Source organism: Manis pentadactyla, chromosome 11 (genome assembly GCF_030020395.1).
Source record: "Manis pentadactyla isolate mManPen7 chromosome 11, mManPen7.hap1, whole genome shotgun sequence".
NCBI classification, from domain to species: Eukaryota; Metazoa; Chordata; class Mammalia; order Pholidota; family Manidae; genus Manis; species Manis pentadactyla.
Genome location: NC_080029.1, coordinates 102736302 through 102748442, shown reverse-complemented (window position 1 = coordinate 102748442; position 12141 = coordinate 102736302). Strand labels below are relative to the sequence as shown.

Below are 12141 nucleotides of genomic sequence, written 5' to 3'. Positions count from 1 at the left end.
AAAGAAAACAGGTTGACAAATTTTGTAAAAGTCCTAAAAGTATTAACAATGCTTTTTTCAAGTTATCAGGCAGGTTAGTGATATTTATAAACCCTTAGCCTTAGGAGAAGCAAATTAGAGTCAAGTAATTCTACAGCATCTTTCAGTCGGAGTTCTACTCTCTAGTCTGCATTATACAGATTTTACAGATTTTCTGAATCTGAGAACTTCATGAACATCATTCTTCCTTTACAGATGGTGAACCAATGCATAGAAAAATGACAGCTCACATTTACCCAGTCAGTTGGAGACTGAACTAGGAATTGACTAATTCTAGTATTTTCTACTGGATAGCATTAAGTACCAGACTCTTATTGAAATGTATATATTAATTCTCAATTTTCATTTGATTGGAAATATTTCTAGTTCTCACTGATTAAAAAAAAGCAGTTCAGGTTTTTTCAGCCATGTACCACTTAACAATGATGTGATTCAAACATGGCTGTTCCTACTTCAGTTTTTCTCAGATTAGGTCAACAGTTTCCCCTCTTAGAGACATGCCTCGGTGATCATGCCTAAGTCATCAATTCTTTTCACCTGTAAAATAGAAATAGTCTTCCTTATCTGATAGCCACTCTGTTTCTTTTCTTTTTCATTTCCTGGGGTTTAATATGCCTGGAAAAGCTACTTCTAGAGTATGTTGTTTCAACTTATAAAACACATGAAACAAAATATTTCTAAGAAAAACATTTTTTGTAATCTATCCAGAAGACGTAGTACACCCAGGTACTCAAGAGCCAGAATGCTCACCCAAAAAAATATGTTTTTCCCTAAACATAGGACTTGAGCAAACAAAGACTGGCTGCCGGGAATAGACGAGAGTTGAAGGGTGTGACTGTAAAAGTCTAAGGAAGACAAGAAAGTATTTTAAAGGGAAGCCATCTTCTCTGATTACTTGAAAAAATACTTTGAAAACCCTGAGTATAATTTAAAATGTTGAGTTTTTATCTTGCTAACCAGCATTTATGTCCACAAAACACTTTATTAGACAAGTACCAAATGGTTTCCCTCATTTTTGGAGTATAACAAGGAAGCAAAACTGAAGGAACAAAACAGCAGCAGACTCACAGATTCCAAGAAGGGACTAGCGGTTCCCAAAGGATAGGGGTAGGGGAGAGTAAGTGGGGAGGGAGGGAGAAGGGGATTGAGGAGTATTATGATTGGCACATATGGTATGTGTGGGGGTCACGGGGAAGACAGTGTCGCACAGATAAGACAAGTAGTGACTCTGTGACATTTACTACACTGATGGACAGTGACGTCAATGGGGTATGGGTGGAGGAACTTGATAATATGGGTGAATGTAGTAATCACAATGTTTTTCATGTGAAACCTTCATAAAAGTGTATATCAGTGATACCTTAATAATAAAAATAAAAATAAACACTTTATGTGTAAGCAAAATAATATAAAATTTTCCCACATATCAAGATTTTATCAATTTCTAATACTGCAGCTAACCTGTATAACTATGATATGCAAGAGACAGGAAACATTTACGCCTCTTGGATCACAAGAGGAGAAATGATTCAGTGAGTCTAGATACCTACTTCTCCTCTGGAGGACTTCCGATCTAGAATTTACGATACCACCTGTCATCCTAACTAAGCCTTAAAAACCCAGAAGTGGAGCAAACACTGCTGTGGCAGCCAGCATCTCTACAGAGATTAGAGAACTGAGCATTCAGTACCCTGAATGCTCAAAAGCTACAAACTGGGAGGGATATTAATATGTCCCCCACTTTTTTTTAAGCTAGAAGTGAAATGGAAAGTAGTCATCCAAGCATAAAAAACTTAAATTCCAGAAAGGATTTATAACAACACTAATGACAATAAAAGATGCAGATATATCCTTGAATTTGTAATTATTGCTTGAGTGTTAATATTTTAAATATATGTTATCATATTAAGTTGATATTAAGTATAAACTATAATATAGTTAGAAAATAGCTTTCTATCTGTAAAGGTGTATTTTGAAAACAAATTTGGTATATATATTTAAAACTCCCAAAATTTCCAGTTGAAAAGCAAAAATACTTTTTCAAGTGGGAAGATGATTCCTATTTCAAAAATTCTGTAGAAAGTCCTTCTGCACTAAGGATTATGGGACAGAGAGTAAATAGTAGAAACTAGTGTTATTAAAAACTGGAAGATGATGTACAGGTGGCACAATGTCTCAAAAAGCTCACAGTAGAGTCTGTGCATTGCATTAGCTGAGTAGGTCAATAGAAATGAAAGTGAATGGAGCACTGGGAAAAGATATGATACCAAAAGTGTACTGACATTCAAAAATCACAGATTTGCCCTAAATCAGCAAAGACATAAAGGACATTCCCTTCTCAACTGACCCTTACACACACACACTTTATATAATTTGTTGTTGAAAAGGGAATTACTGCAGTTGTCATCTATTTACAATGATCTATTGGCTCTTAAGAGTTCTGTGCACCACATAGTTCATTGCTTCATATTTAAAAACTAGCAACCATAAAAGCTTTTAGATGGTCTAAAGGGCAAATAGTTTACTTTGTTAATAATAAGCACATGGAAAGCGAATTCTTTCTTATCTAACATGTTTACTTTGTATTTCACCTGGGCATGGATTTATCCAAGCACATGGTGATGACAATTTCTGGAAGAAGTTCCCAAATCTCTACAATGGAAGTGTAACAATGAATAATCAGATGCTGGGAAATAAATCCATATGTTTTTCCACATTAAATCCAAGTCCACAATTCTATTGAAATCATTTACTCAACAGAATCCCATTGTAGTTTGAAAAGGTAACTTTGTATATGACAGTTTCAAATATTCTTTTAAATTATTTTAGTTCAGTTTATTCATGAGTGTGAGAAACAATCATTTAATGAATTCAGTAAAATTACTGTTGTATCATCGCTATAGTGTTTCTTCCACAGATATTATAACAGTACCTATATAAGATGTCAACAAAGAAGACATGCACTTTTTCCACCCTCTACTAATGAATGCACTCAACTCTTTGCCCATCTTCCAAATCAGTCTTCTGGACCAGGAGTTGCTTACCATATTTTGATATTGTTATTATAGTAATACGTGGAATTTTTTAAACTGACTTCCTCATTCTGTTGTGACCTAAATCAGTGCTCTGGATTACTACCATTTGGCAAAAATGATGTTTTAGTTTTAAAAGAGCAAGGTGGTGATTTACTTTATAGTATGCATAACTTATAATTTAAATCTCATTTACCTCTATTCCATCTGAATAGATGGAATCTATTCATAAGAATAGGCAGACCAACATTAACTAAAAGTCAAGGTCCTAGAGCTTTGCATTAACTCTTTGTATTAACAACACTTACTCTATGAATATTTTTTATACACACAAAAATGTAGTAAACTTTCTCACTCTTGTTTTTCCTCCTCTCCTGTAAAAGCTCATTGGATTTAATACACATATGTTTAATTTATTGCCAATTTTATCCACTTTTATGAGAATGATGTATTGAAGTGTAAAGACAGTACGATTATTTTTAAAAGCACTCCATTTATAATTCATTCAAAATGAGATAAACTTACATTCTCAGCTTTTTAAGGAAATGCATAGTATTTCCAACCCACCTCTTTCCTCTTTCTTTTTAAAAGCCTAATAGGGGAAATTGACTTTAAGCTTTGTCATCTCAGCCTAGGTACTAAAGGCAGCCAACATTACTATTGTTGCCATATCTGTCTTTCTCTTTATTATACAAGTATATCGATGATGTAATTGCAGAAGTTAGGGTTCACTCAAGCTGTTGGAGCACAGGGAATTTTTTAGACTGCCTCCTTCAGCACCAGAGAACAATTGTAAAAAAGAACCAAGTAACAATTTAAGAAATTCACCTCTTGAAAGCAAATCTACAGGATCTTTATCTTGAAGGACTGACGGAGAGCTCAAAATTCAGAACCATTGGTAAAGCTCAATTTGCTCCGGACTCAGTGCTGAGCTGGAAAAACACTTGGGTGACACAGTCCTTGTCTATGACATCTTAGCTTTTAACCCCTTCCTAGAAGCCCTCAACTTTTCTGTTCGCTCTGTTTTTAACTCCAAATCCCATGAGATTAGGAAATATCCCAGCCTTTTATTCCAGCCTTATTTGACCCTAAGCAGATATTCCCCTGAAAGTTGAGCAGAAACTAAACAATCATGTATCATTCTTCATTTAAAATAAAGCAATGACTGAGAAGCCTAATCCTCAATAGAACCATATATATTACCAACACTGGAGCGTTTACAAATCCATCTAATACCGTAGGGAACCCCAGGGTTGTGATTCAAAGTGCAAACAAAAAGAATCAACAAGAAAAGACAGACAAAATTACATGTAGATGAAGGCAGCGCATACGGGGAAGAGAACATACCTGAGGGATTCTCCTTTTTAAAAAATTTACACACCAGCTGGGCTGTTTCTCCCCTCCTTTTGGAGTGTATGTGTTTTCCTTTCAGGAATACGACTTGCAATCGTGTTTCTGTTCTCCTTCCCTTTATTCAGCCACAAATAGTTAGAAGCCGAGCGGGGCTGCGTCCCAGAGATCCGACTCAAGTGCAATCAGGCGTGCCCGCGGTCTGCAACGGTGTCCGGTGTCCGTTCTTGTCAATTCTATTGTGCTCCGGGGGCAGCTGCCTCCAAAGCAATTTCACAACTTAGCTGCTGGCAGGAAACTGCCTTTCACTCTCCTCATTGCCAAATTCCTGCCAAATTCCTTCAGCAGCTCATTTCTCAATCTGAGCTCTAGGAAAGCAAAATGGGCTGTCTCCCGTGCGCCGACGAGCGCCAAGCTTCGTCAGCCCTTAAGGGTGAGGAGCAGCGCGGCTCAGTGCGCGCCGGGACCTTCCACCGCGCGGGCCACCGCGCAGCTTGGGGGTGCAGCCCCGCCCCTGCGATCCCCAGCCTGCTCTGCCGGGAGCGCCTGGGCTCCCTCTGCTGCCGCCCTTGCCGCCGCCCAGAGCAGCTCCTGGAGGCTGAGCCGCAGCCCTTGCTCACAGGAGGTGCCCTGTGGCTGCTGCCAGGTGTGGCCGCCACCACCGCACTGACAGCTAACCGTGTGGGGCGCAGCTTCATCGCTGGGGAGATCTCCTGGATGCCCGAGCCTGTCCGCCTCATTTTCCCTTTATCACTGAGTGATGACCTAAGATTCAATTGCACAGCCAGTTCTGCTAGCCGCGGTTGCAGCCTCTTTTATAACACAGCTATTTGTTAGGTACTTGTATGTTTTAGATGTAGCGGGCTGTGCTTGGAATCAAGAAGAGTCCAGGGCACACAGTATAATTCCCGATTAGCCACGGAAAGATGGCCAACGGGACCCCTTATTTAGAGGGAGGAGATGTTGCTATCACATCTCAGGTGGTTTCCTTCATCTTTTTAATGTGTGGAAACCCATTTGAGTGATACCACAGAAACATGAATTGAAGACATACACAAATCAAAGTGGGAAATGGTGGAGCATTTAGAGTGACACAAAGGTTTTGTTTCTCACTTAGAAATAAGGTCTTCCTCTTTGCTGTTAGTGTTTTAAAGATCTGGCTAGGAATTGAATGGGCTTGCTTTCCTTTTTAGTTTTGCTGAGTAGAGGAGGTGGGGGGAGTAACAGCTCCCACTTTCCATCAATTAAGCATTTTCTATCCTCTAACTCTCCTGTTGAAACAAACAAATGAAAAAAGTACTGGATCTTAAAATAGAGCCTTAGAGAAGCTCAAGACCTGGAATAATTTGTAGGTTTGAGGCTGCATCTGGTCTTTATTTACTTTTCTTTGCTTTTTTAGAAAATGGAAGGATACTGCCAGGACTGAAGAATAGTCAATTATCAGCTGAGATCAAACAGTATAAGAAGCATATACGTAAATTTGTGAGGCATTTTTTAGTACATTTAGGGATGAAGATGCCTTGACCAATTTTAGAATTGACTCATCTAAATATTTAGGGTATAACAGTTGCCAGCAAAATGAACAGTTAAGCCTTATATGGCATTTTTGGCAAAACTGTGGCAAAATACATCCCACCTACTCTATGTGACAAACAATAAATGATATCTCTAAGAGTAAAAAAAAATTGTCCCCAGGTTTAACACAATATACCTTTCAGATGCTGGTGCCTAAGCCCTCCCATTCCTAGCCGTGCGCCGCACCTCTAGCTCACAGCAGCACACTTCCTCCACCCGCTGCTTCAGTGACTGTTAATGGACTCGAGCAGCTGCCCAAGGTCTGATGGGCTGCATCAGGAGAAGGGGGACAAACACTGGGGCAGTGTGAGCCCCGCCTCCAGCACCCACCAGAGTGGCAGGCAGGACAAAGTTCTGCTGCCCCTGACTGTATGCACTCAAGAGTAGCAAAGGAAAACTGCTAAACTGTTAAAAGGGCAAAAAAGGACTTTTTAAAAGAGAAAAATTCAGGCTAGCCAATACACAGTTTTGAAGAATGCCCTTCAACACACAGAGGAAAGAGTACCTACTCATGGAGTCTTTTTCTTCTCTTTTGGCGTGCAATGCCCAGAGTACAGTGCTGCACCCATGCTCAGCTGGGAGCCCACAGCACCCAGTGTAGTGCAATGTCTAAATCCCCAGTAAACTGGGATACAGTTTCAGTGGTTTACATGTTGAAGCCTATGGGAAGAAATATAAGTAAGAGGACCCCAACCCTGAGTGGTCTCCAGAACGTGTATGTAATATAATAAAAAGAGGTATGAAAACATTGCTCTAACTCAAATACTCTCAGAGAGGAAGTAACAACAGGGGTGGTGATCACCAGTCTGTTTTTAAGAAAAAATAACTTGTCATGAATGCTCTATAGCCAGTGTTGAGTTCTGATAAATGCACTATTCAGCTGTAATCATCAGGATTCTGGTTTTATATTTTAAAATGGAAACTGTTTACATCTCTGGAAGTGACAGGAATCATGTACCTGAGGGACACCAGCTGCTAATAAGATATGTTACTACTGGAGAAAATGACAGAGCTTTATGACTTCATTGACCTGCAGGGACACCAAAATCCCTAACAAAACTTCCTTGGCTCTTGATGGGTAGTTTTCACCTGCTTAGTACCTGATTTGAATAATGTATAATCACAATGACATGAATACAGCAGTCAGTGTCCTACACATCCTTGTCAATAAGAAACATTCTATTTCTGCAAAGAACTTCCCAAATTCTTGGACTAGTAACATTAAATAACAGGTAGGAAATGAATGATTTCCATTTATATATATTCACCACTCCACAGGTACATGCCCTAAAACTTACTCAAAGGTTGACTGATTAAAACAATAAGATCAGTTCTCCTCTAAGTCTTTCAGCAGTCATTTCAGGAGGAATAAAATCTCTAGGGTATCTTCTATATCCCAAGACAAAAGGTGAGCCAGATCATTTGTCTCATTATGGTTTATGAGAGTGTTTGGGTCACTGGTAACTTTTTAGTGATAGCAAAATTTGACTGAACCATAAAGATCAAGTAGAAGTGTCATTCTTGTTTAATTCTGTTAACTTGCCCATTAACTTGACTTTAAGCAATAGGAGAAATTTTGAGAAAGCATAAATCAACCTCATGTGTATCAAACTGTATTTTCAGCTTTCTAGAAGCCCTCACTCTTTATTTCACAGAACTGGTAACCAATCGCTGGACCTTCCTATTTTAAAAAAATTGTGACCAGTCCTTGGCTCTCTGTATCCATTTAAATGAGTTGGTAAAATGGATTGTCAAGAAAACTGAAAGAAAAAACATGATTACATCTAAGGATAATAGGTTGTTGTTTCTAGCTCTGTATAATGTAATAATGTGTAGAGGAGCAAATATTTGGGAATAACCCATCCAATCCAACTTGGAAAGAGTTGCAAAATGTTGATTTCATGATAGCAAAGCAAACATTAACCTCTGTTCTTTCCATTAAATTATGGGACACTTACAAATCATACTTTCAAGCAGAAGTAACAGTGTGTAACTCCAGAGACTAGGCCATACAATGTACTGAAGCTTTCTCTTTGCTGTGTCATGAAGACACTCAGGCAGCCCAGGAGGAAGCTCAAAGGGCAAGGAACTAAGGCCTCCTGCCTAAAGCCAGATAAGAACTGATATTTCCAGGTAACAGTCATGTGAATGAGTCATTTTGGAACCTGACCTTCTAGCCACATTTAAGCTTTGGAATGATGGCAGCCCCTGCTGACATGCTGAATGAAACCATACTGAGAAACCCTAAGACAGAAACACCCACCTAAACTATACCCAAATTTCTGATCCACAGAAACTGTGAGAAAATAAAAGTTTACTGTTGGAAAGAAGGAAGGAAGGAGGGATGGGAGGATAAAAGAATATACTTAGGTTTCTCAAATAAAGAATTTGATTGACTATTATTTAACTTGTGGATATAAGTATACCTAAGTGTTTTAAGATACAAAGATATTTAGATGTCAACAAATTCAGTAACAAGATGAGAATGCCTAATTGGTATTGGTAGTTCTCTTCTCTGTGCCCTCTTACCACTTCTGTAAATTTCTATTGTAGCATTAGTTTATCGTGTAACATAATACACGATAAAAGTATTAATTTAATTAAGTATTAATTTATTCATCTGCCTCCCTTTCCATGCTAAACTGATCTCCTTGAGGACAGAGACCGTGGTTCATTCAACTTTGTATCACCAATGCCCAGCCAAAGGCCAGACTCATGAACAGTAGGTTAAGTAAGTAAGTAGAGTAAGAGTATACTTAGTAGAGCTCAGAGTTAATGAGGCTAAGGACATGGGTTGAGTCCCTATGTAGCTAATTAGCTTTGTTCTATTTCTTGGTCCAAATGGCACCCTTAGTTCTCACCAGCTGTCTCACTAATGTGTGCCAGAAAAAATCTTCTAACTACATATTTCAACAATGGTGAGTCAGTAACACAGTAATGCCATCCAAAGTTTGTTTGACACCCTTACAAAGTGTTTTTATACACTTTTCTCACTTGATACTTATCTTTAAAACCTGTAAGACATTCAAATAGCCTTGTGATTGTCCCTACACTAAAATGATGAAACCAAGACTCAGAAAGGCTGCATGATCTACCTGATCGTACAAAACCAGGAAGTGGTGGAGACCAGACTAGAAATGAGGCATTCCACTTCTGCTTCAAAACTGGTTCCCCTGTAAAGCTGACAGGTATTTATTTAAACGAACGTAATTGATGACAAACTTTTTAAGCTTTTTAGCATCTTGATACAAAAAGAGTGAAATTACTCAAGCAGATGCTCTTTTAGAATGTTTCTGCTTGGATACTGATAATTAGACTTTGGGTAATGATCATTAGGTGGTGAACGCCGTTTGGTGTGACAGCATCTATACTTTCATTCTTTTCCTTCCTTCTGTGTATCAGCACTGTACTCAAGCACATCACGAGATGAAGGGATTCTAATTTGCTAAGAAGACACAGTGTTTGAATAATATCAAGCAAAATGATTTCCATTTCCTTCTCCCTTTGACTGTTGTTGATGCTGGGAACTGTAATTTAGTGATACAGCACAGCAGCAGAAAAAGCTCACACTCTGGAATGAGGGTACCTGGTTTCCAATCTTGGCCCTAACATGTCCTATTTTACTGACTTTGGTCAGGCTTAACCCCTCTCATCCTCAGTTACTTCATCTCTAACGTGGTATAAAAATAGTTCCTAACTGCACTCTTACTTATGGACCAAGTAGATAGTCCATGTAAAGCAATTTAGAATATACCTGACAGGTGGCAGGTACCCAATGAATATTAGCTAGAAATGAATATATCATCAAACTTCTTACCAGATTGCATTGCCATCATTTTCAGCTATTACTAACCTGCCCTCCATTCATCATGCTTATGTTTTCAGAGGAGTATTTTTTTTATTTTTAATAAGAATTTTTTTTAATTCAAAGTTTTAGACTACCAGAGGACCTATCTTTAATTCATACCTCTGCTTATTTCTCCATACATGGTCTTACACCAGTTGCATAACCTCTCTGAGCCTCAGTTTCTTGTGTTTTTAAGTACTATGTGCTCAATATCTGTACTCTTTTTTTCCTTTTCAATTCTTATGGATTTCCAAATGTATATTCACCATGGTTTGAAAAAAATAAAAATCACCATTTTAATGGTTTGTAGTTGCTTACTAAACATTTTATGCCGACTGAACATTTTTACATGCCCAGCAATAAAGTTCATATACAAATTGAGTTATCTTGTTCAATATTAGAAGGAATAAATTTCTCAGATAAAATATTTACATACACAGTGATAAATAAATGATACTTGGGTTTCCCTTTCTTCCAAAAACAGCAATGATTTTTTTCTCTCTTGTGAAAGAGCATAATTTTGAATCATAATGTTCCTTGCCAACATTTCAGGAGTTATTCAATATGTGCTGGTGACTGCAAGAGCAGTGCAGATGACCTCAATAGAAGCTTCACTATGACTGGGCAAGAATCATTATTGACTAGAAACTACACAAATTCAAAATTGGTAGAGATATGTCCTTTCTCTAACAGGTTTTGTAAAACTATACATGGTATTAAAGAAATTGTAATTGCCCAGTTTCTGGTTATAAGCAATGGTCTATGCCTCATACTAAAAGTCCTTCCCATCTAACTTAAACATGAACTGTCTATGATATAATACAAGCCCATGAAGCAAGTCAAGGACATATTTCTTTGAAATGGTCTGAAATACTTTTGTCATTTAGAGCATTTACTTTATACGACTGGACATCACATTCTTCCTCTTCATGGCATTTCATATGCTGCTCCTGGTTACTGTGTCCAGAGAGCCTATCCACACACTGCAGAGACAGGGAGGGATAAAGCAAAAACAAAACCCTGCTTTCTGGTTTGGAGCTGGGGGAGAGGTCCTCTTATAACTATCAGAAGGGTTGATTCTAGGTCATCTGTCAACTACATTGTTTGTTTTCATAGCCCTTCGCTTTCCAGGTCTTTTACGCTTTTTAATTTCTCCTTCAGCAACTTTTAAGTTATTTTGGCTATTCTACTGAGAAAAGGCTCCATAAGTAACTAATGCTATCTTGTAAATTAACAAAGTATATCACATGTCAGGAAGAGGAAGTTAAGGCAATGAACACATAGTCTTTTTAAATAGTCCTGATATCATAGCACTTAAGTACAGTTGCTAATTTTGATCAATGGGGCATCTATAAAATGAAGGGTAATAAAAAGTAGCTGTCCATTCATGTGTTTGTTGTGAGGATTAAATGCATGAAAAATACAAAGAGCTTAATATAGTATCACCATTATTATAACCATCAACCAAGAAATCGTCATTTTTTAAGGGCGCCAAGGGAGGAGATGCTAAACTTCTAGAAGTGGTGGAAAGAAGTAGTATCTGATAGCATCATATAAGAACTAAAAGGGAGATAATAAAAGTCTACCTCATGTAGTTGAATTTTTTACCTGTTACCAAATATATAAATGCTGCTATCTGAAGGGAGTATTATGTTTAAATGTATTAACATTCAGAAAATCGTTTGTCAAGTTCCTGCTCAAGGTAGAGGATAGATGCTGGAACTGCCTCCGTCTGAGTTCCTTAAAAGCAGGACCAGGGGCTGCTCCGAGGAGCCTCATATTCCTCAGGTGCTCTCCCTGCCACGCTTATTTCCAATGATCAGCTATCCTGCTCTGACTCTTCTCCACTCCTTTCTCAACTTGCAGTCACTCTCCTTTAGCCCTTCTTTCCACTATAATCTGTTTATCTGAGATCTCTGGAATGCCAAGTTTCTGGATAGCAAACTCAACCCAAGTATTTGGAATATAATTTTTTCTTTCTCCTATAAGACAGATGCTGCAAAAAATACTTCTAATGATCAGGAAGCTCATTTCAATGGTTTAAGTCAGTTAAGGGTGATAAAATATAGTGAGATAGGGACTGTAGGATATGGCAGAGTACAAGTCCTGGGTGAAAGAGATAGATGTCCAATGAGAGTAGCACCAGACAGTGAAATCTGCTTGTTTTCTCAAAATAGGCCAGAAATCTGGAACTGTGTGTAAATACTTGCAATTTTTAAGACCATCTCCATGCAGAAACAAAGCAAAACAAATCAAAACTCTGGGCTCTTTGTTTTTTGGCCTGACTCCTCTTTTCTC

General features: G+C 38.2%; 1 protein-coding gene across 1 annotated transcript in view; it reads right to left on the bottom strand.

Moving 5' to 3' along the window:
* Nucleotides 1-5062, bottom strand: part of UNC13C (unc-13 homolog C) — a 591739-nt gene extending 586677 nt beyond the window's left edge. The window contains exon 1 of the mRNA XM_057488818.1: nucleotides 4419-5062. The gene's annotated coding sequence lies outside the window, so the exon portion shown is untranslated. The remainder of the gene's footprint in view (nucleotides 1-4418) is intronic.
* Between the last annotated feature and the right edge of the window lie 7079 nt (nucleotides 5063-12141).